General features: G+C 46.0%; 1 protein-coding gene across 1 annotated transcript in view; it reads left to right on the plus strand.

Annotated features, from left to right (window-relative positions):
- Positions 1 to 24,316, plus strand: part of CHRM2 (cholinergic receptor muscarinic 2) — a 144,717-nt gene that overhangs the window by 113,868 nt on the left and 6,533 nt on the right. The window lies entirely within an intron of this gene.

A 24,316-nucleotide genomic window follows, 5' to 3' on the forward strand; every position in this document is an offset into this window, starting at 1 on the left:
GAATGTCCCCCTTTTATGATGTCTATGTCTTCTTCTGCTAGATACAGGAAGCATCAAATGTTCTTGATGGTACAAGCTAACCTAGTTCAGAGAAGTAGTCACTTGTTGGTCTCTCCTTATCTCTACTCTATGTAACTGTGGTCCTCAAGGGCGTATATTAAGGTAGGACGGTTATTGATGGCAACAACCTCCCTAAAGGATCCTTCTTCCTTTCATAAATGGTTGAAGAACCTAGCATCATCTCAACCTCGTGGCTTGTTCTGAATTTAATCCTTTGATTCCAAGGTGCCTTAGCTACTGTATAACATAGTCTACCACCATGGCAGCTTTATATTCGACTTCTTAGTAGAACAACAGTTCTACACATGATAAAGTAGAGTGGAGGGAGCAGTCGTTTGGCCGTTTCTCCTCTCTCCTCTGCTTTATGTAACTTATGTTGCTCGGGGGTGGACACTATGATGGAAGGGACTCCTGATGCAGATCAAGAGAATCTCTCCCAAGGAACCTTTCCTCGTACTTGTCTACTTCCCATATAATTAGAGAAACGGAGCATCATCATCTCAAGTCCTACTGAAGATGGCCTTCACCACCAAACACCATAACTGCTCCTCAGCCAGACAGTCCTTAGCATCTGGCCTCTGCATGACCACCTAACCCAACTCCGGGTCACTCGCTAGTTTCATCTGAACCTCTACAGAAGGATCCCTGGTTCTGAACCCAATCCTCCACCACCTAAGCACCATCGTCTTGCCAACCTCTATGGCAGCTATACCGTTGACCATGACATAATTTTGTCCACGAAGTTCACCAGTCCTTCTAAAACATACTCCAGCAGAAACATTGGATGTTGTAAGACTTGTCTTCATCCTTGGGTCATTCATCATTGCTCCTACCATCTGCATGCCCATCCTTGCTCCATCTTCTGTAGATTATTCACAACCAACCCCTTAAAGTTTTCCGCTCAACCATGGAAAGAGGAAGAGAAGATTGTGATTCTCGCCATGGGGGACGCCATGAGGAACAATGAGGTAACACGCAGTTAGCAATGTATTTACTTCTATTCACTTGTAAAGAGAAGTTAATATATTGTTAGCTGTGCATTAACCAACTTCTCTGTGCACTGAAAAACGAAACGCGAGGAGACTCGGATATTCTGGCCACGGACAGTGCAGTGGTTCCACTGTAAGGGATGACCAACTCCACCATCATCTCATATGTGTGATGTCTTGAGATCGTTGAATGGTAGAGGTGAATGTCCTAGATCTGATCATGCATGGTTCATCCTTGCCTGATATTCTATCCAATGAATCCACAAACATGTATCTCTAGGGCCACCATTATCATCAATTCTCCAAGTACTAAGGGTGTACTTACTGTAGAGACAGCTACTATGGGGCTGATGAAGAGGCAAGGTCCACCAAAGAGTGTAGGGTCTTAAAGTTGGAGAACACCTAAGCCTGGAAATCCAGGAAAGGGTAGGATCCATCTGAGTAAGGAAAAGTTGGACTATGGTTGAGGAGCAATGGAAAGAGAAGGAAAATGGGAAGATAGAATCCACCATAGACTGTGAGCCCAAAGAGAGGGAGGACCCTTCAGATCAAATAGTGGATCCACCTTGGTCCATGGTTTTTCCAACCTTATCTACTATGATTCAATGTGGTCAAGTTAGGTGCTCATAGTAAGACCAGTGTGTAGACCACTTTGTGTATCCAGTGCGAGGTCAGGTATGAGGAGGCCTTAGACCTTAGGCCGTGTTGTTGTAGATGTAACACAAGGGGGCTGCTCTTAGAAACTCATGTTTGTTGTTGCTGAACACAACTTCATCCACTAGGTGGAAATAGATTGGAGCTGGCAGGAGTATTCCCCCCAGGGGGGGGGGGTTGTGTAGGCACAACTGGCAGTAGACCTCTTTTTTCTTTAGTAGACCCAAAACCTGTTTAAGACAACACAATGGTCATCCCGAAGCTGTAGTAGGGTTCCTGAAGACTATGCCGATAGAGGGGGAGGACCCCTCAGATCGGACGGAGTTCTACTAAATCAGTGGATCCACCTTAGTCCAAGGTTTTTTCCAACCTTATAGACTATGATACAATGGGGCAAATTTACTTATCCGGTCCTGTTGTGATCCCCGATCCGGACGGTCAGACGAAGATGAAGTCTGGCGCGATTCACGTAGCTCGAGCCCCCGATTTCCTGCATCCGTTGCTTCCCCGCCGAGGTCTGCTGGAGTTCACCTTCTTCTTCCTGGTGCATGTGAGTGCTTTGTCTTGCGACACAATTTCCGATGGTAAATCCCGAGCGTTGTCGGAATCCGTTGGATCGCCCAACGGCGCGCCCCCCTCCCCCCCTGATTTGTGTCGCGTGAAAGCTGGCCCCGATGCGCCAAAATCCGGTCGCCTGCGCCAAAACCCCTTGTTAAATGCGGCACAACTTGGAAATCGTCAGGAAACTCGTCAAAAATGCAGTCCGCGGACCCTTAGTAAATGAGCTCCAATGTGCTCAAGTTAGGTGCTCATTGTAAGACAGGGTCCAACTTTAGGCTGAGGAGCAGTGGACTGGAATGACCCCAGTTGAGGTCAGTGATCTATGAAGAGATTATGATGTCCAACAAATAGGTTAGGTAACAAGTTGGACCAAACCACAACTGATTGAGGAGATGGATGAACAAGTGTGAGGACCTGCTGACCACGGAGGAGCAGAGCGTGACCCTACATTATTGGCTTCAGAATTCTGTCCCATTGTCCGGCAGGTGTCCCGTAGATCGTAAATAGATTTGGGTTGGATAGATAGACATGAGATAGACATATTATGGTGCATCTTCTGTGTGTAGCGACTTTTCTCCAGATGCCTCCCATTAGTCAGGGTGCAATCTATTACGACGCAGCGTTAATAACCTCATACCGCACGTTGCGTTCCCCCCCGGCTCCCGCCTCTACGATGTGCCTCCTGCAACGAGAGTGGATTAATTTATTTTTTTCACATGATAATTTCTCTTTAATGAAAAATTGCTGCGCTCTCTGCTGTCTCTCCAACTGTTCCAGCCGGGGACGCTATCTGCCGTTTCCTAAATCTCGCAGAAGCCGATGAGTCACGCTGCTCCCAAAAAAGGCCCCTTTTTCTCACATAGAAACTTTTCAGCCCTATCTCCTCTCTGCTCAGTCATCTCCATGTGTCAGCGCTCGGGTTTAATTTACTTTCCATTAAGTCTCTATAAAGGATCCGCCACTCCAGGGTGATGGGTGAATGAATGACAGGACGGCGGGGAGGGGGTTGGGTGCTCCAAGCCGAGAGCTGGAGCCATAGAAGTCGCCCTAATCTTAACGACTGCAGCGGTTTTTCTTGCGAAAGCCGATGGTTTTGAAAGTGGTTCACTTAGAAATAAGTAATTTCTATTGTCGGGTCGCTATTTTGACCTTTAAACTTTCGGTTAGCTTCAATGAAGGTCGTAGTTTTTTAAAATCGAAGACTTCCTATATCACACCGGACAACCAACCACTCCCTATCTCCAACTGTAGGTGGATCAAAACTGAGAGCCAAGAGCATAGTAGTGTGAGGACACTTCCCCATAGCACTTGGAAACTGCGTTGACTCAGTTGGCAGCAATGTTCTCATGATGGTTGGTAGGAGGACAGAAGCAGCATTTGCAGACCACAGGATGGTTTCTCAGGTACTTGGGCAATGATCTGGTGGCTTTTGGAACCTCCCCCAATTCTTGGCCACCAAGGGCAACCATAAACTACCGTCCCAGACCTTGCAAGCTGGAACTAGCCCTTGGGGCTTCCTGAAGGTCAAGTGTGAGGGGGCCCTAGACCTTAGGCTGTGTTGTTGTAGGGGGCTGCTCCTAGAAACCCATGTTTGTTGTGGCTTAACACATCTTCATCCACTAGGTGGATAGAGATTGGAGCTGGAGTATCCCCCCCCCATGGGTTGGAGTAGGCACAACTGGCTGTAGACCACTTTTTCTTTAGTAGACCCAAAACCTGTTTAAGACACCACAATGGTCGTCCCGAGTTGCTTCTTCTACAGAAGATCCAGTCTTTTTCCCATGATATGTTCCTTCTGTATGCTTCTCGCGAGATGCCACTTTATACCACCCCAGTGGCTCCGTGCTGTTGACCAGCCATGTCATCTACTGTAAGATGTCACCTTCTATTTTCTTCCATTTCACTTTCCTTCTGAATGTATTTTATGATATCTAATAAATATCGCCATGTCGTGCACGCTTCTGACACGAGCAGTTGCTATCCGGCACTTTATACCGCCCCAATGGCTCCATATGTGATCTACATTGTGCGGCTTCTTTTGCAGAGAACACAATTCCCCCCCCCCCCCCCCATTATACATTTCCTCTAAATTGTCCTCATCCAACCTAATAAATAGCGCCATATTGTACACCGAGATGACACGAGCAGCTGCTACGCGTCCCTTTATACCACCCCATTAACCGATGGTTGCTGACGCACCGCTTTGAGTTGCTTCTTGTGCAGAAAATTAAAATTTATATCCATTGTATGTTACTTTTGAATAATTCTCTGAAAACATAATGGCGCCATATTGTATAGAAAGCTGACACCAGCAGCTGCGGTTATGTGTCCCTTTATACCGCCCCAATGGCACCTTAGTAACCTTAGTAACCTTGGCTCTGTGTTGAGTGGCTTCTTCTGCACATAATTCAATATCATCTGTATCATTCTCCTATAACATACATGGATCTCACACGTCACTTAATACCACCCCAGTGGCACCACCCATGGTCAGATCTATGATCTGTGTTAAGATTTTAGAATTTCTTTAACTTCTTTTTGTTCACTTTTCTGCTAAATCGATCTCATCAAAGTTAATAAATAAGGCACAGTTGTGCACGGATCTGACACAAGCAGCTCTAATCTGTCTCGTAATACCGCCCCAGTGGCTCCATGGCGTTGAATAGACAATCTACATTCAGATCTACAATGTACGTTAAGATGTTACAATTTTTTTTCCCCATTATACTTCCTTCTAAATGAATCTCACCAAACCTCATACATATGGCCATGTTGTACGCAGAACTGACACGAGCAGCTGCTAACTGCCTCTTTATACCGCCCCGGTGGCTCCGCAGTGTTGCTTAGACACCATCTACGTTCTGATTGATGATCTACGTTAAGATGTTACAATTTCCCATTATAACTTCTTCTGAATCGATGTAATCAAAACTAACAAATGCGGCCATGTTGTGCACGGATCTGACACATGCAGCGGCTATCTGCTCTATAATATAATTCATGTGCTCTACTTTACGGTGCTAAAATTAATTTCTTTATTATATGTTCTTGCTGAGTTGTCTTCCTTAAACCTAATAAATAGCGCCATATTGTACACCGAGATGACACGAGCAGCTGCTATCCGTCCCTTTATACCGCCCCAATAGCTCTATATTAACCATATCCCCACATGATCTTTCTTCTGCACGTGATATCAGCAAATCATCCTTCTTCTGCAACGAAATACAATGGGGCTCATTTACTAAGGGTCCGAACACCGCACTTTCATTGGGTTTCCCGAATATTTCCGTTTTGCGCCAAATTGCCCCGGGATTTTAGCGCACACGATCGGATTTTGGCGCATCGGAGCCGGCTTGCACGCGATGGAAATCGGGGGGGCGTGGCCGTCGGACAATCCGAAGGATTCGGAAAAAGACACAAATTTAAAAAACTATTTGGGGCAGATTTACTTACCCGGCCCATTCGCGATCCAGCGGCACGTTCTCTGCGCTGGATTCGGGTCCGGCCGGGATTTATGAATGTAGTTCCTCCGCCGTCCACCAGGTGGCGCTGCTGCGCTGAAAATCATCTGAACGCGCCGGAATACACCAGCTCGTACCAGGTGAAGGTAAGCGCTTCCCAAGCGACACTTTTTCGGGTTTTTAAATACGGCGGTTTTTCCGAATACGTCGGGTTTACGTTCGGCCACGCCCCCGATTTCCGTTGCGCGCATGCCGGCGCCGATGCGCCACAATCCGATCGCGTGCGCCACAATCCCGGGGCAATTTAGGTACAATCGGCGCAAATCGGAAATATTCGGGTAACATGTTGGGACAACGCGAATCGGGCCCTTAGTAAATGACCCTCTTTGTGTTGCAAGATCAAGCACTCACATGCACCGGGAAGAAGAAGGTGAACTCCGACGGACCTCGGCGCAGCAGCGACACATGCAGGATATCGGGCGCACGACCTTAGTGAATCCCGGCAGAACCCGAATCCTCGTCAGACAACACGCGACAGGACCGGGTAAGTAAACGAGCCCCAATATCTTCACATTATGGGGCACATTTACTTACCCGTTCCCGTCGCGATCCCGATGTGGATCCGGGTCTACCGGGATTCACTAAGCTCGTGCGCCCAATATCCAGCAGATGTCGCTGCTGCGCTGAGGTCCGACGGAGTTCACCTTCAACTTCCTGGTGCATGTGAGTGCTTGATCTTGCGACACAATTAGTTTTTTTAATTCCGCGTTTTTTCCGAATCCGCCGGGTTCTCCGATGGCCACGCCCCCCGATTTCTTACGCATGCAAGCCGCTGCGACACAATCTGATCGGGGCAATTCGGCGCAAAACGAAAATATTCGGGAAACCCGACGAAAGCGCGGCGTTCGGACCCTTAGTCAATGAGCCCCTATATGTTACTTCTATATGATTCTGATGCACCACAGATAAATATGGCCACGTTGTACATGGATCTGATACAAGCACTTGCTCTATGTCTCTAAATACCGCCCCAGTGGCTCCGCGGTGCTGATTAGACACCATCTACGTTCAGATCTAAGTTAGGATGTCCCAGTTAATAAGCTAATAAATAAGGCCATGGTGTACACGGGTCAGGCACAAGCAGCAGTTATCTATCACTTAATACCGCCCCAATGGCTTCATATTCACATCATCACCTCTTGATCTTTGTTGATTTGTTCCTTCTGTACTTTATACATTTTTCCCATTATATGTAACTGTATCCTATGTAATACATAGCGCCATGTTGTACACGGATCTGACACGAGCAGCTGATATCTGTCACATTATACCGCCCCAATGGTTTCACTATTAACCTAACCCTCGCTTGATCCACATTTCATGACTTCTTTTGGAGAGACACAATTATGTCCCCATTATACATTCCTTTTCAATAGTCATCATGAAACCTAATAAATGGCGCCATGTTGTACACCGAGCAGCTGCAATCTATCACTTTATACCACCCCATTGGCTCCGTATTATTCCATCTATGTTGAGCAGATTCTTCTGTACATAATCCAATATTTTCACATTATGGGGGTCATTTACTAAGGGTCTGATTTCGCGCCTTTTCCCGTATTTTTCCAATTTGAGCCGTTTTTTCCCTGAATTACCCTGGGATTTTGGTGCACGAGATTGAATTGTGGCGCATCGGCGCCGGCTTTCATGCGACGGAAATTGGGGGGGGGGGGGCGGGTTGTCCAAAAACCCGATGGATTCGGAAAAACTGCGGAATTAGAAAAAAAAATGTGCCGCTTGACATGCGCTTACCTGCACCAGGAATAGGATAGTGAACTCCTGTGAACTCCGGTGGACTTCAGCGCAGCAGCGACACCTGGTGGACATCGGGCGCACTACCTTAGTGAATCGCCGGAAGACCCGAATCAGCGTCGGAGAACGCGCCGCTGGATCACGACAGGACCGGGTAAAGTAAATCTGCCCCAATATGTTACTTCTGTATCATTCTCCCACTAATAAATAGCGCCATGTTGTACACGGATCTGACACGAGCAGCTGCTGTTCGTCTCTCTATACCGCCCCAATGGTTCCTTATTTACTAATCCCCCATTTCATCTATATTGAGTAGCTTCTTCTGTAATAATATTTTCACATTATATGTTACATCTGTATCATTCTGGTCAAACATGATACATTGTAACATAGCACCATGTTGTACATGCACCTAAATAGAGCAGCAGCTATCCGCCTCTTTATACCGCCCCAATAGCTCCGTGGTGTTGATGGAAAACATAGGGACAGATTTACTTACCCGGTCCATTCGCGATCCAGCGGCGCGTTCTCTGCGCTGGACTCGGGTCCGGCCGGGATTCATTAAGGCAGTTCCTCCGCCGTCCACCAGGTGGCGCTGCTGCGCTGAAAAGCATCGAAACGCGCTCAAGTTCACCGGCCTATTCCTAGTGAAGGTAAGTGCAAGCTCCGCAACACTTTTTCTGTTTTAAATGCGGCGGTTTTTCCGAATCCGTCGGGTTTTTGTTCGGCCACGCCCCCCGATTTCCGTTGCGTGCATGCCAGCGCCGATGCGCCACAATCCGATCACGTGCGCCAAAATCTCTGGGCAATTCAGGGGAAATCGGAGCAAATCGGAAATATTCGGGTAACACGTCGGAAAAACGCGAATCGGGCCCTTAGTGAATGACCCCCATTGGATCCACATCGAGATGCTGCAATTTTTTTCATTGACCAAACTTCCCTTCTAGATCAATCTCATCAAACCTAATAAATATGGCCATGATGTAAACGAATCAATGACAAGCAGGTACCCATCGTCTCCTTATACCACCCCAATAGCTCCATAGTTCAGACCTGACATGTGATCAACGTTGCGATGTTACAGTTTTCTCTTACATTAGACTTTCCTTCTAAATCGATCTCATCGAACCAAATAAATATCTCCACGATGTACCCGGATCTGACACGAGCAGCCGCTATCTATCTCGTAATACCGCCCCCGTGGCTCCGCGGTGCTGACTAGACACCATCTACGTTCAGATCTACGATCTACATTAGAATGTTCCAATTTTATTTTCCATTATACTTTCCTTCGAAATCGATCTCATCAAACCTAATAAATATGGCCTTGTTGTACGCAGAACTGACACGAGCAGCTGCTAACTGCCTCTTTATTCCGCCCCAATGGGTCCTTATTAACGTAACCACCATTTCATCTTTATTGAGTAGCTTCTGCTGCACGTAACACAATGGGGGTCATTTACTAAGGGCCCAATTCGCGTTTTCCCAACGTGTTACCCGAATATTTCCGATTTGCGCCGATTTCCCCTGAATTGCCCCAGGTTTTTGGCGCGCGCGATCGGATTATGGCGCTTCGGCGCCGGCATGCACGCGACGGAAATCGGGGGTGTGGCCGAAAGAAAACCCGACGGATTCGGAAAAACCGGCGCATTTAAAACAAAAAATCTGTCGCGGAGCTTGCACTTACCTTCACTCAGGCCAACTCGGTGAACTCCAGCGCGTTCCGATGCTTTTCAGCGCAGCAGCGCCACCTGGTGGACGGCAGAGGAACTACCTTAATGAATTCCGTCCGGACCCGAATCCAGCACAGAGAACGCGCCGCTGGATCGCGAATGGACCGGGTAAGTAAATCTGCCCCAATATATAGCACCATGTTGTGCATGAACCTGAATTGAGCAGCTGCTATCCGCCTCTTTATACCGCCCCAATGGCTCCATGGTGTTGATCAGGTATTGGAGAGGTTGCAATTTTTTTCATCCGCAAACTTTCCTTCTAAATCGATATCATCAAACCTAATAAATATGGCCATCTTGTACACGGATCTGACACAAGCAGCCGCTAACTGTCTCTAAATACCACCCCAGTGGCTCCGCGGTGTTGATTATATACTATCTTGATTCAGATCTACATTAGAATGTTCCAATTTTATTTTCCATTATATTTTCCTTCTGAATTGATCTCATCAAACCTATTAAATTTGGTCATGTAGTGCATGGACCCGACACGAGTAGCTACCCTCTGTCTCTTTATACCGCCCCAGTGGCTCCATAGTTCAGACCCAACATGTGATCTACGTTGAGATGTTACAGTTTTCTCTTCCATTACAGTTTTCTTCTAAATTGATCTCATCAAACCAGATAAATATGGCCATATTGTACACGGAACTGACACAAGCAGCTTCTATCTATCTCGTAATACCGCCCCAGTGGCTCCGCGGTGTTGATTATATACTATCTTCAATCAGATCTACATTAGAATGTTCCAATTTTATTTTCCATTATACTTTCCTTCTGAATTGATCTCATCAAACCTATTAAATTTGGTCATGTAGTGCACACACCTGACACGAGTAGCTACCCTCTGTCTCTTTATACCGCCCCAGTGGCTACATAGCACAGACTTGACATGCCATCTACGTTGAGATGTTACAATTCTTTCCTCCATTACACTTTTCGTCTGAATCCACCTTAACAAGCATAATAAATGTCACCAACTTGTATAGGGATACGACACGAGCAGCTGTTACCCATCTCTAAATACCACCTTAGTGGCTCCATGGTGCTGATTAGGTACCATCTACTTTCAGATCTACGTTACGATGTTCCAATTTTATTTTCCTTCTGAATTGATCTCATCAAACCCAATCAATTTGGCCATTTAGTGCATGGATCTGACACGAGTAGCTACCCTCTGTCTCTTTATACCGCCCCAGTGGCACCATAGCACAGACTCGACATGCCATCTACATTGAGATGTTACAATTTTTTCTTCCATTTTGTTCCAAATCGATCTCATCAAACCAAATAAATATGGCCACCTTATACACGGATCTGACACGAGCAGTCGCTAACTGTCTCTAAATACTGCCCCAGTGGCTCCGTGGTGTTGATAAGATACCATCTACTTTCAGATCTACATTGGGATGTTCCAATTTTATTTTCCATTACACTTTCCATCTGAATTGATCTCCGCAAACCTGATAAATTTGGCCATGTTGTACACGAGTAGCTACCCTCTGTCTCTTTATACCCTGGCCATTTAGTGCATGGATCTGACATGAGCAGCTGCTATCTGCCTCTTTAGACCACCCTAGTGGCTCCGTGGTGTTGATAAGACACCATCTACTTTCAGATCTACATTAGGATCTTCCAATTTTATTTTCCATTACACTTTCCTTCTGAATCCATCTCGAGAAGCATAATAAATATCGCCATTTAGTTCATGGATCTGCCTCGAGTAGCTACCCTCTTTCTCTTTATACCGCCCCAGTGACTCCGCCTTGTTGATAAGACACCATCTACTATCAGATCTACATGAGGATGTTCCAATTTTATTTTACATGACACTTTCCTTCTGAATTGATCTAAGCAAACCTAATATTTTTGGCCAAGTTGTACACGAGTAGCTACCCTCTGTCTCTTTATACCACCCCAGTGGCACCACAGCACAGACTCCACATGCGATCTGCATTGAGATGTTACAATTTTTCCTTCTGAATCCATCTCAACAAACATAATAAATATGGCCATGTTATACACGGATCTGACACGAGCAGTCGCTAACTGTCTCTAAATACTGCCCCAGTGGCTCCGCGTTGTTGATAAGATACCATCTACTTTCAGATCTACATTGGGATGTTCCAATTTTATTTCCTATTATACTTTCCTTCTGAATCCATCTCAAGAAGCATAATAAATATCGCCATTTAGTTCATGGATCTGCCACGAGTAGCTACCCTCTTTCTCTTTATACCGCCCCAGTGGCTCCGCGTTGTTGATAAGACACCATCTACTTTCAGATCTACATGAGGATCTTCCAATTTTGTTTTCCTTTATACTTTCCATCTGAATTGATCTACGCAAACCTGATAAATTTGGCCATGTTGTACACGAGTAGCTACCCTCTGTCTCTTTATACCGCCTCAGTGGCTCCGCCTTGTTGATAAGACACCATCTACTTTCAGATCTACATTAGGATATTCCAATTTTATTTTCCATTATACTTTCCTTCGAAATCGATCTCATCAAACCTAATATTTTTGTCCATGTTGTACACGAGTAGCTACCCTCTGTCTCTTTATACCTCCCCAGTGGCACCACAGCGCAGAATCGACATGTGATCTACGTTGAGATGTTACAATTTTTTCTTCCATTACACTTTCCATCTGAATTGATCTAAGCAAACCTAATAAATTTGGCCATGTTGTACACGAGTAGCTACCCTCTGTCTCTTTATACCGCCCCAGTGGCTCCATAGCACAGACACAACATTGATCTACATTACAATGCTACAATTTTTCCTTCCATTACACTTTTTCCTTCTGAATCCATCTCAGCAAACACAATAAATGTTGCCATGTCGTGCACGGATCTGACACCAGCAGCTGCTATGTGTCCCGTAATACCGCCCCAACGTGATCATCTCCCATTCCGGATAATAATATCTGCTAACAGTTTGCGGGCAGGAGAGAGACAGTTCCATCACTCCGGCCGCCTGCGCTGCACGTGTAATTATTCCGAGCGGAGACGAGTTCTTGTAAAGGTGATGTGAAGGTCGCCGGAGGGCGCCGCCGCACGTAGCGCGCTGTCCGTGGGAGCTCATTAGCATGGATCATATTGCGAAGGGGGATTGTTTTTTGTGCGTTCCTCAGGAGCCTTCAGCTGAGATATTTTACCTGCCATGAGCCTGGCGGACGGGGCTCCCGCGTGAGCGCCCGCTGCCAACCAACGACTGCTGAGTCCTGTCATCGAGAACCGAATCCAACTCCCCAAGTCCCCGACTTTTATGTTCTCACGTTATAGTACAGCCGCTGTATCTCAGCCCCAAACATGACACCGAACCGGACGCCCGGAACATTGATGGAAAATTCCTTCAATCCGGCAGTGGTTTTATGTAAATAGTGATGTCACAGTACAGGGATAATACACACAGTGATGTCACAGTACAGGGATAATACACACAGTGATGTCACAGTACAGGGATAATACACACAGTGATGTCACAGTACAGGGATAATACACACAGTGATGTCACAGTACAGGGATAATACACACAGTGATGTCACAGTACAGGGATAATACACACAGCGATGTCACAGTACAGGGATAATACACACAGTGATGTCACAGTACAGGGATAATACACACAGTGATGTCACAGTACAGGGATAATACACACAGTGATGTCACAGTACAGAGAAAATACACACAGTGATGTCACAGTACAGGGATAATACACACAGTGATGTCACAGTACAGGCATAATACACACAGGGATGTCACAGTACAGGAATAATACACACATTGATGTCACAGTACAGAGATAATACACACAGGGATGTCACAGTACAGAGATAATACACACAGTGATGTCACAGTACAGGCATAATACACACAGGGATATCACAGTACAGGGGTAATACACACAGTGATGTCACAGTACAGGGATAATACACACAGTGATGTCACAGTACAGGGATAATACACACAGTGATGTCACAGGACAGAGATAATACACACAGTGATGTCACAGTACAGGGATAATACACACAGTGATGTCACAGTACAGGGATAATACACACAGTGATGTCACAGTACAGGGATAATACACACAGCGATGTCACAGTACAGGGATAATACACACAGCGATGTCACAGTACAGGGATAATACACACAGTGATGTCACAGTACAGGGATAATACACACAGTGATGTCACAGTACAGGGATAATACACACAGTGATGTCACAGTACAGAGAAAATACACACAGTGATGTCACAGTACAGGGATAATACACACAGGGATGTCACAGTACAGGAATAATACAAACATTGATGTCACAGTACAGAGATAATACACACAGGGATGTCACAGTACAGAGATAATACACACAGTGATGTCACAGTACAGGCATAATACACACAGGGATATCACAGTACAGGGGTAATACACACAGTGATGTCACAGTACAGGGATAATACACACAGTGATGTCACAGTACAGGGATAATACACACAGTGATGTCACAGGACAGAGATAATACACACAGTGATGTCACAGTACAGGGATAATACACACAGTGATGTCACAGTACAGGGATAATACACACAGTGATGTCACAGTACAGGGATAATACACACAGTGATGTCACAGTACAGGGATAATACACACAGTGATGTCACAGTACAGGGATAATACACACAGTGATGTCACAGTACAGGGATAATACACACAGTGATGTCACAGTACAGGGATAATACACACAGCGATGTCACAGTACAGGGATAATACACACAGTGATGTCACAGTACAGGGATAATACACACAGTGATGTCACAGTACAGGGATAATACACACAGTGATGTCACAGTACAGAGAAAATACACACAGTGATGTCACAGTACAGGGATAATACACACAGCGATGTCACAGTACAGGGATAATACACACAGTGATGTCACAGTACAGGAATAATACACACATTGATGTCACAGTACAGAGATAATACACACAGGGATGTCACAGTACAGAGATAATACACACAGTGATGTCACAGTACAGGCATAATACACACAGGGATATCACAGTACAGGGGTAATACACACAGTGATGTCACAGTACAGGGATAATACACACAGTGATGTCACAGTACAGGGATAATACACACAGTGATGTCACAGGACAGAGATAATACACACAGTGATGTCACAGTACAGGGATAATACACACAGTGATGTCACAGTACAGGGATAATACACACAGTGATGTCACAGTACAGAGATAATACACACAGTGATGTCACAGTACAGATATAATACACACAGTGATGTCACAGTACAGAGGTAATGCACACAGTGATGTCACAGTTCAGGGATAATACACACAGTGATGTCACAGTACAGGGATAATACACACAGTGATGTCACAGTACAGGGATAATACACACAGCGATGTCACAGTACAGAGGTAATACACACAGTGATGTCACAGTACAGAGATAATACACACAGGGATGTCACAGTACAGGGGTAATACACACAGTGATGTCACAGTACAGAGATAATACACACAGTGATGTCACAGTACAGGGATAATACACACAGCGATGTCACAGTACAGAGATAATACACACAGTGATGTCACAGTACAGGGGTAATACACACAGTGATGTCACAGTACAGAGATAATGCACACAGTGATGTCACAGTACAGGGATAATACACACAGTGATGTCACAGTACAGGGATAATACACACAGTGATGTCACAGTACAGGATAATACACCCAGTGATGTCACAGTACAGGGATAATACACACAGCGATGTCACAGTACAGGGATAATACACACAGTGATGTCACAGTACAGGGGTAATACACACAGTGATGTCACAGTACAGGGATAATACACACAGTGATGTCACAGTACAGGGATAATGCACACAGTGATGTCACAGTGCAGGGGATAATACACACAGTGATGTCACAGTAGAGAGATAATACACACAGTGATGTCACAGTACAGGGATAATACACAGAGTGATGTCACAGTACAGAGATAATACACACAGTGATGTCACAGGACAGGGATAATACAGACAGTGATGTCACAGTACAGGGATAATACAGACAGTGATGTCACAGTACAGAGAAAATACACACAGCGATGTCACAGTACAGAGATAATACACACAGTGATGTCACAGTACAGGGATAATACACATAGTGATGTCACAGTACAGGATAATACACACAGTGATGTCACAGTACAGAGATAATACACACAGTGATGTCACAGTAGAGAGATAATACACACAGTGATGTCACAGTACAGGGATAATACACACAGCGATGTCACAGTACAGGGATAATACACACAGTGATGTCACAGTACAGGGATAATACACACAGTGATGTCACAGTACAGGGATAATACACACAGTGATGTCACAGTACAGGGATAATACACACAGTGATGTCACAGTACAGAGATAATACACACAGTGATGTCACAGTACAGAGATAATACACACAGTGATGTCACAGTACAGGGATAATACACATAGTGATGTCACAGTACAGGATAATACACACAGTGATGTCACAGTACAGGGATAATACACACAGTGATGTCACAGTACAGGGATAATACACACAGTGATGTCACAGTGCAGGGATAATACACAGTGATGTCACAGTACAGGGATAATACACACAGTGATGTCACAGTACAGAGATAATACACACAGTGATGTCACAGTACAGAGATAATACACACAGTGATGTCACAGTACAGGGATAATACACATAGTGATGTCACAGTACAGGATAATACACACAGTGATGTCACAGTACAGGGATAATACACACAGTGATGTCACAGTACAGGGATAATACACACAGTGATGTCACAGTACAGGGATAATACACATAGTGATGTCACAGTACAGGGGATAATACACACAGTGATGTCACAGTACAGGGATAATACACACAGTGATGTCACAGTACAGGGATAATACACATAGTGATGTCACAGTACAGGGGATAATACACACAGTGATGTCACAGTACAGGGATAATACACATAGTGATGTCACAGTACAGGGGATAATACACACAGTGATGTCACAGTACAGGGATAATACACATAGTGATGTCACAGTACAGGGGATAATACACACAGCGATGTCACAGTACAGGGATAATACACACATTGATGTTACAGTACAGGGATAATACACACAATGATGTCACAGTACAGGGATAATACACACAGTGATGTCACAGTACAGGATAATACACACAGCGATGTCACAGTACAGGGATAATACACACAGTGATGTCACAGTACAGGGATAATACACACAGTGATGTCACAGTACAGGGATAATGCACACAGTGATGTCACAGTACAGGGATAATACACACAGTGATGTCACAGTAGAGAGATAATACACACAATGATGTCACAGTACAGGGATAATACACAGAGTGATGTCACAGTACAGAGATAATACACACAGTGATGTCACAGGACATTGATAATACAGACAGTGATGTCACAGTACAGGGATAATACAGACAGTGATGTCACAGTACAGAGAAAATACACACAGCGATGTCACAGTACAGAGATAATACACACAGTGATGTCACAGGACAGGGATAATACAGACAGTGATGTCACAGTACAGGGATAATACAGACAGTGATGTCACAGTACAGAGAAAATACACACAGCGATGTCACAGTACAGAGATAATACACACAGTGATGTCACAGTACAGGGATAATACACATAGTGATGTCACAGTACAGGGATAATACACACAGTGATGTCACAGTACAGGGATAATACACACAGTGATGTCACAGTACAGAGATAATACACACAGTGATGTCACAGTACAGGGATAATACACACAGTGATGTCACAGTACTGGGATAATACACACAGTGATGTCACAGTACAGGGATAATACAATCAGTGATGTCACAGTACAGGGATAATACACACAGTGATGTCACAGTACAAGGATAATACACACAGTGATGTCACAGTACAGGGATAATACACACAGTGATGTCACAGTACAGGGATAATACACACAGTGATGTCACAGTACAAGGATAATACACACAGTGATGTCACAGTACAAGGATAATACACACAGTTATGTCACAGTACAGGGATAATACACACAGTGATGTCACAGTACAGAGATAATACACACAGCGATGTCACAGTACAGGGATAATACACATAGTGATGTCACAGTACAGGGATAATACACACAGTGATGTCACAGTACAGGGATAATACACACAGTGATGTCACAGTACAGAGATAATACACACAGTGATGTCACAGTACAGGGATAATACACATAGTGATGTCACAGTACAGGGATAATACACACAGTGATGTCACAGTACAGAGATAATACACACAGTGATGTCACAGTACAGGGATAATACACACAGTGATGTCACAGTACAGGGATAATACACACAGTGATGTCACAGTACAGGGATAATACACACAGTAATGTCACAGTACAGAGATAATACACACAGTGATGTCACAGTACAGGGATAATACACACAGTGATGTCACAGTACAGAGATAATACACACAGTGATGTCACAGTACAGGGATAATACACACAGTAATGTCACAGTACAGAGATAATACACACAGTGATGTCACAGTACAGGGATAATACACACAGTGATGTCACAGTACAGAGATAATACACACAGTGATGTCACAGTAAAGGTTTCTTCTTCTTTCCTCTCTGTAAGTAATATTCTTATGTATGTCCGGATACTGGTGGCCATAGTATCCTGTAATTATCTATAAGTAACCTCTGTGTATTACATGGACCAGTCTTGAGTTTCGCCTCCTTTTCCGTGTTATCTCTTATAGTGTGCCCCCTGTGACCCCCGGGAGCCCCCTGGAAGGGCTCCGCATGGTTTTTCTACTTTCTATTATTTATATAAATCTCCTCACAATCGGTAAATTCTCCGTGTACCATGTTACACCTGACGTCTGGTGATGTCGCTGTGATGACAGATGGCGGCGGCGCTGTACTGACAGGTGACCGCCTGCTGACGGAACGTGTACAAATCACAGACTCACATCACTTTTCTATTATGTTCCTCTACGTGAAACACTTTATAGGGATCAGATTAAAAAATTCAGCCCAGATCATGAATGGGGGCCCCATTATCAGCCCAGATCATGAATAGGGGTCCCATTATCAGCCCAGATCATGAATGGGGGTCCCATTATCAGCCCAGATCATGAATAGGGGTCCCATTATCAGCCCAGATCATGAATGGGGGTCCCATTATCAGCCCAGATCATGAAAGGGGGTCCCATTATCAGCCCAGATCATGAATGGGGGTCCCTTTATCAGGCCAGATCATGAATAGGGGTCCCATTATCAGGCCAGATCATGAATGGGGGTCCCATTATCAAGCCAGATCATGAAAGGGGGTCCCATTATCAGCCCAGATCATGAATGGGGGTCCCATTATCAGGCCAGATCATGAATGGGGGTCCCATTATCAGCCCAGATCATGAATGGGGGTCCCATTATCAGGCCAGATCATGAATGGGGGTCCCATTATCAGGCCAGATCATGAATGGGGGTCCCATTATCAAGCCAGATCATGAAAGGGGGTCCCATTATCAGCCCAGATCATGAATGGGGGTCCCATTATCAGGCCAGATCATGAATAGGGGTCCCATTATCAGCCCAGATTATGAATGGGGGCCCCATTATCAGCCCAGATCATGAATGGGGGGTCCCATTATCAGGCCAGATCATGAATGGAGGTCCCATTATCAGCGCAGATCATGAATGGGGGTCCCATTATCAGGCCAGATCATGAATGGGGGTCCCATTATCAGCCCAGATCATGAATGGGGGTCCCATTATCAGGCCAGATCATGAATGGAGGTCCCATTATCAGCGCAGATCATGAATGAGGGTCCCATTATCAGGCCAGATCATGAATGGGGGTCCCATTATCAGGCCAGATCATGAATAGGGGTCCCATTATCAGGCCAGATCATGAATGGGGGGTCCCATTATCAGGCCAGATCATGAATGGAGGTCCCATTATCAGCGCAGATCATGAATGGGGGTCCCATTATCAGGCCAGATCATGAATGGGGGTCCCATTATCAGCCCAGATCATGAATGGGGGTCCCATTATCAGGCCAGATCATGAATGGAGGTCCCATTATCAGCGCAGATCATGAATGGGGGTCCCATTATCAGGCCAGATCATGAATGGGGGTCCCATTATCAGGCCAGATCATGAATAGGGGTCCCATTATCAGGCCAGATCATGAATGGGGGTCCCATTATCAGGCCAAATCATGAATGGGGGTCCCATTATCAGCCCAGATCATGAAAAGGGGTCCCATTATCAGGCCAGATCATGAATGGGGGTCCCATTATCAGCCCAGATCATGAATGAGGGTCCCATTATCAGCCCAGATCATGAATGGGGGTCCCATTATCAGCCCAGATCATGAATGAGGGTCCCATTATCAGCCCAGATCATGAATGGGGGTCCCATTATCAGCCCAGATCATGAATGGGGGTCCCATTATCAGCCCATATCATGAATGGGGGTCCCATTATAAGGCCAGATCATGAATGGGGGTCCCATTATCAGCCCATATCATGAATGGGGGTCCCATTATCAGGCCAGATCATGAAAGTGGGTCCCATTATCAGGCCAGATCATGAATGGGGGTCCCATTATCAGGCCAGATCATGAATGGGGGTCCTATTATCAGGCCAGATCATGAATGGGGGTCCCATCATCAGGCCAGATCATGAAAGTGGGTCCCATTATAAGGCCAGATCATGAATGGGGGTCCCATTATCAGGCCAGATCATGAATGGGGGTCCCATTATCAGGCCAGATCATGAATGGGGGTCCCATTATCAGGCCAGATCATGAATGGGGGTCCTATTATCAGGCCAGATCATGAATAGGGGTCCCATTATCAGGCCAGATCATGAAAGTGGGTCCCATTATAAGGCCAGATCATGAATGGGGGTCCCATTATCAGGCCAGATCATGAATGGGGGTCCCATTATCAGGCCAGATCATGAATGGGGGTCCCATTAACAGGCCAGATCATGAATAGGGGTCCCATTATCAGCCCAGATCATGAAAAGGGGTCCCATTATCAGGCCAGATCATGAATGGGGGTCCCATTATCAGCCCAGATCATGAATGGGGGTCCCATTATCAGCCCAGATCCTTCTGGTACTCTGGGGGGGCCAGTGCAAGTATTCTTACTTGCCCCACACACAGTAATAGTGCCCCCTTACTGCCCTACATAGTAGCCCTGCCCCTGACACAAGGGCAGGGGGTGTAACTTGAGGGTGTGGTCATATTCGGGCCCAAGAGGCTTAAGGGGCCCATAAGGTGTCAATTTTTTCTACCTGAGAAGACTAGTACTATAAACCGTAGATTATTTGTGGGGATCATCCGCTTTAATTGACGCCGCTGCACAGGGGTGTTTTCTTGGCCCTCCCTACACAATAATGCTACCCCCATTGTGCCCCTTTAGTTATGCCCCTCCTTCCTGCACTCCTTTCCCTTAGTACTCCTTCGACAGTGGTAGCATCCCAACACCCCCTCTTTTGTAGCCACTCCATGGAACAGTGGAACAGACCGGAATGTCCTGAACTGTCCTGCTCAATCTGGGATGGTTGGGAGGTATGACCACCTACCCAAGCTTTACTCCAAGCCTCAGTTCCCTATCGCTCTCCTTCTTCCGCCCAATCTTCTCACACTTTGTCAACTCCTTCCTGCCACCAGCAAAGACACCATGGTTCCGCCTCTGCCACTTTCGACCCCAACTCCGCTCTTCTCCTTCTCCCTTCCACCATAATAATCATTGTTCTCTGGATCCTATGGGTTAGGACACAGTTTATGTGGGTGATCGTTTCCCAGTTGGCAATGACAACCCTTTACTATGGACTTTTGATGGACTTATCCTGCTCAACCTGGGATGGTTGGGATATATGATCACCTACCTTAGCTTTAGTCTAAGAATCAGTTCCCTATTCCTCTCCTCCTCCCCCCCCCCCCCCATTCTTCTCACCCTGGTGGTTGGAGATATGACTACGTAGTCCACCTTCACCATCAGCTTCAGTTCTCTATTGCTCTCCTCCATCCTTCCAATCTTCTCACCTCTTAAAAACTTCTTTCTTCTTCCTGCCACCAACAAAGGCATCATTGATCCCACCTCTGCCACTTTCGACCCCAACTCCGCTCTTCTCCCTCTCCCTTTCACCAAAATATTGTTTTTTGGATCCTATGGGTTAAGATGCAGTTTACGTGGGTGACCGTTTCCCAGTTGGCAATGACAACCCTTTACTATGGACGTTTGATGGACTTATCCTGCTCAATCTGGGATGGTTGGGAGATATGACCACCTACCCAAGCTTTACTCCAAGCCTCAGTTCCCTATCACTCTCCTTCTTCCGCCCAATCTTCTCACCCTTTGTAACCTCCTTCCTGCCACCGACAAAGACATCATGGTTACCGCGTCTCCACCAATTTCGACCCCCAACTCCGCTCTTCTCCCTCTCCCTTCCACCATAATATTCATTGTTGTCTGGATCCTATGGGTTAGGACACAGTTTATGTGGGTGGTCATTTTCCCAGGTTGCACTGACAACCCTATACTATGGACCTTTGATGGACTTATCCTGCTCAATCTGGGATGGTTGGGAGATATGACCACCTACCATAGCTTTGCTCCAAGCCTCAGATCCCTATTGCTCTCCTTCTTTCCCCCAATCTTCTCACCCTTTGTCAATCTGGGATGGTTGGGAGATATGACCACCTACCGTAGCTTTGCTCCAAGCCTCAGATCCCTATTGCTCTCCTTTTTTCCCCCAATCTTCTCACCCTTTGTCAATCTTGGATGGTTGGGAGATATGACCACCTACCGTAGCTTTGCTCCAAGCCTCAGTTCCCTATTGCTCTCCTTCTTTCCCCCAATCTTCTCACCCTTTGTCAATCTGGGATGGTTGGGAGATATGACTACGTAGTCCACCTTCACCATAAGCTTCAGTTCTCTATTGCTCTCCTCCATCCTTCCAATCTTCTCACCTCTTAAAAACTTCTTTCTTCTTCCGGCCACCAACAAAGACATCATGGGTTCCGACCTCTACCAGCTTCTACCCCAACTTCGCTCTTCTCCCTTTCCCTTCCACCATAGTCTTCAATGTTGTCTGCATCCTAAGGGTTAGTCGTTATCCCAGGTGGCCATGAAAATCCTATACTTCCATCTACTGATGGACGTTGAAGACATCTAAGACACTATGGGACACTGTCAGACAATCGAAGATTGAATAGAACAATCACTGGCGGAAAGATGGTGCCCACCCTAGATGTGGTGGTAACATTGTCCCACATATGGCACAGATATGACGTACACCGATCCTACATCAACAGAGAGAAGAACAACAAGCTCCCGTCTCCGAGCTCCGACCCTTTCCTTTATCTCCGACGCTTCCTAATAATTTTCCTCTTCACTCTTCTGTCATCTGATATAATGGCGGAGGATATTCTTGGCTCATTTCATGTATACAAGAATTTTATTGTTTCCCTTATAAATGAAAGCTCAGCCTTCACCATCTCAGGCAAACAATTACATCGTAACCTTCAGCTCAGCACAAATAAAGCAATAATTTTGCACCGTACAATTACCATGTGTTGTGTGGGGGCTGGGGGGACGCCCGCCGCTTGCTCTATTTTCTCCCTTTGCAGTTGTGTTATGGTAAATGTCTCTTATCACAGACTAAACAATGATCCTCTCCTCGTGTGGACAGACAAATGGGACAATGGATGGGATAAGGCTTATGGTTTGGGAGCAATTTTGCTGCAGTCAGGGTCATTGTGCCCCACTTTATTATAAATACAGGTTATATACAGTATATATATATGTGTGTGTGTGTGTGTGTTTGTGTTTTACAAGGTATGTGTCAGACAACTCCTTCTACAAATGTCCTATATGCCATATTGCATGACCATTCCTTCCTCAGCTCCCCAAGATACTCGGTCCTCCAAGTGCCAGGCCACTCCCTCCTCAACTCTCCCATGTGCCAGGCCACTCCCTCCTTAGCTTCCCCATGTTCCAGGCCACTCCTCCCTCAGCTTCCCCATGTTCCAGGCCACTCCTTCTTAAGCCCCTCCATATGCTAGGCCACTCCTTCCTCAGTCCTCCAAGTGTCCGGCCACTCCCTCCTCAACTCTCCCATGTCCCAGGCCACTCCCTCCTCAGCTTCTCTATGTACTAGGCCACTCCTCCCTCAGCTTCCCCATGTTCCAGGCCACTCCTTCTTAAGCCCCTCCTTATGCTAGGCCACTCCTTCCTCAGCTCCCCAAGATACTCAGTCCTCCAAGTGTCCGGCCACTCCCTCCTCAACTCTCCCATGTCCCAGGCCACTCCCTCCTCAGCTTCTCTATGTACTAGGCCACTCCTCCCTCAGCTTCTCCATGTTCCAGGCCACTCCTTCTTAAGCCCCTCCATATGCTAGGCCACTCCCTCCTCAGCTCCTTATGTGCCAGGCCACTCCTTCCTCAGCTCCTCTAGGTGCTAGGCTAACCCTACCACCTTGTAGCAGCCCACTAACTCCTCAGTTCCCCCTTGTCCCAGGCCATTCCCTCCTCAGCGCCTCATGTGCCAGGATAATCCTTCCTCAGTTGACGCCTTGTGCCAGATAACTCCCTCCTCAGCTCCCCAATGTTCCAGGACACTCTTTCCTCTGATCCCAAATGTGCCAGGACACTCCTTCCCCAACTCCCCCATGGACCAGGCCACTCCTTCCTCAACTCCTGCATTTTCTAGGCCAATCCTTCCTCATCTCAACCATGTGCCATGATCCTCATTCCTCAGCTATCAAAACTACTAGCCCACTTCTACTTCACCTCTCCGAGGTGCTAGACCACTTTTCCTGAGCTCTTCCATGTACCAGGGTCCAGGGTCAATACTTTTTAGCTCTCCTAAGTG

Source organism: Engystomops pustulosus, chromosome 4 (assembly GCF_040894005.1).
Source record: "Engystomops pustulosus chromosome 4, aEngPut4.maternal, whole genome shotgun sequence".
NCBI classification, from domain to species: Eukaryota; Metazoa; Chordata; class Amphibia; order Anura; family Leptodactylidae; genus Engystomops; species Engystomops pustulosus.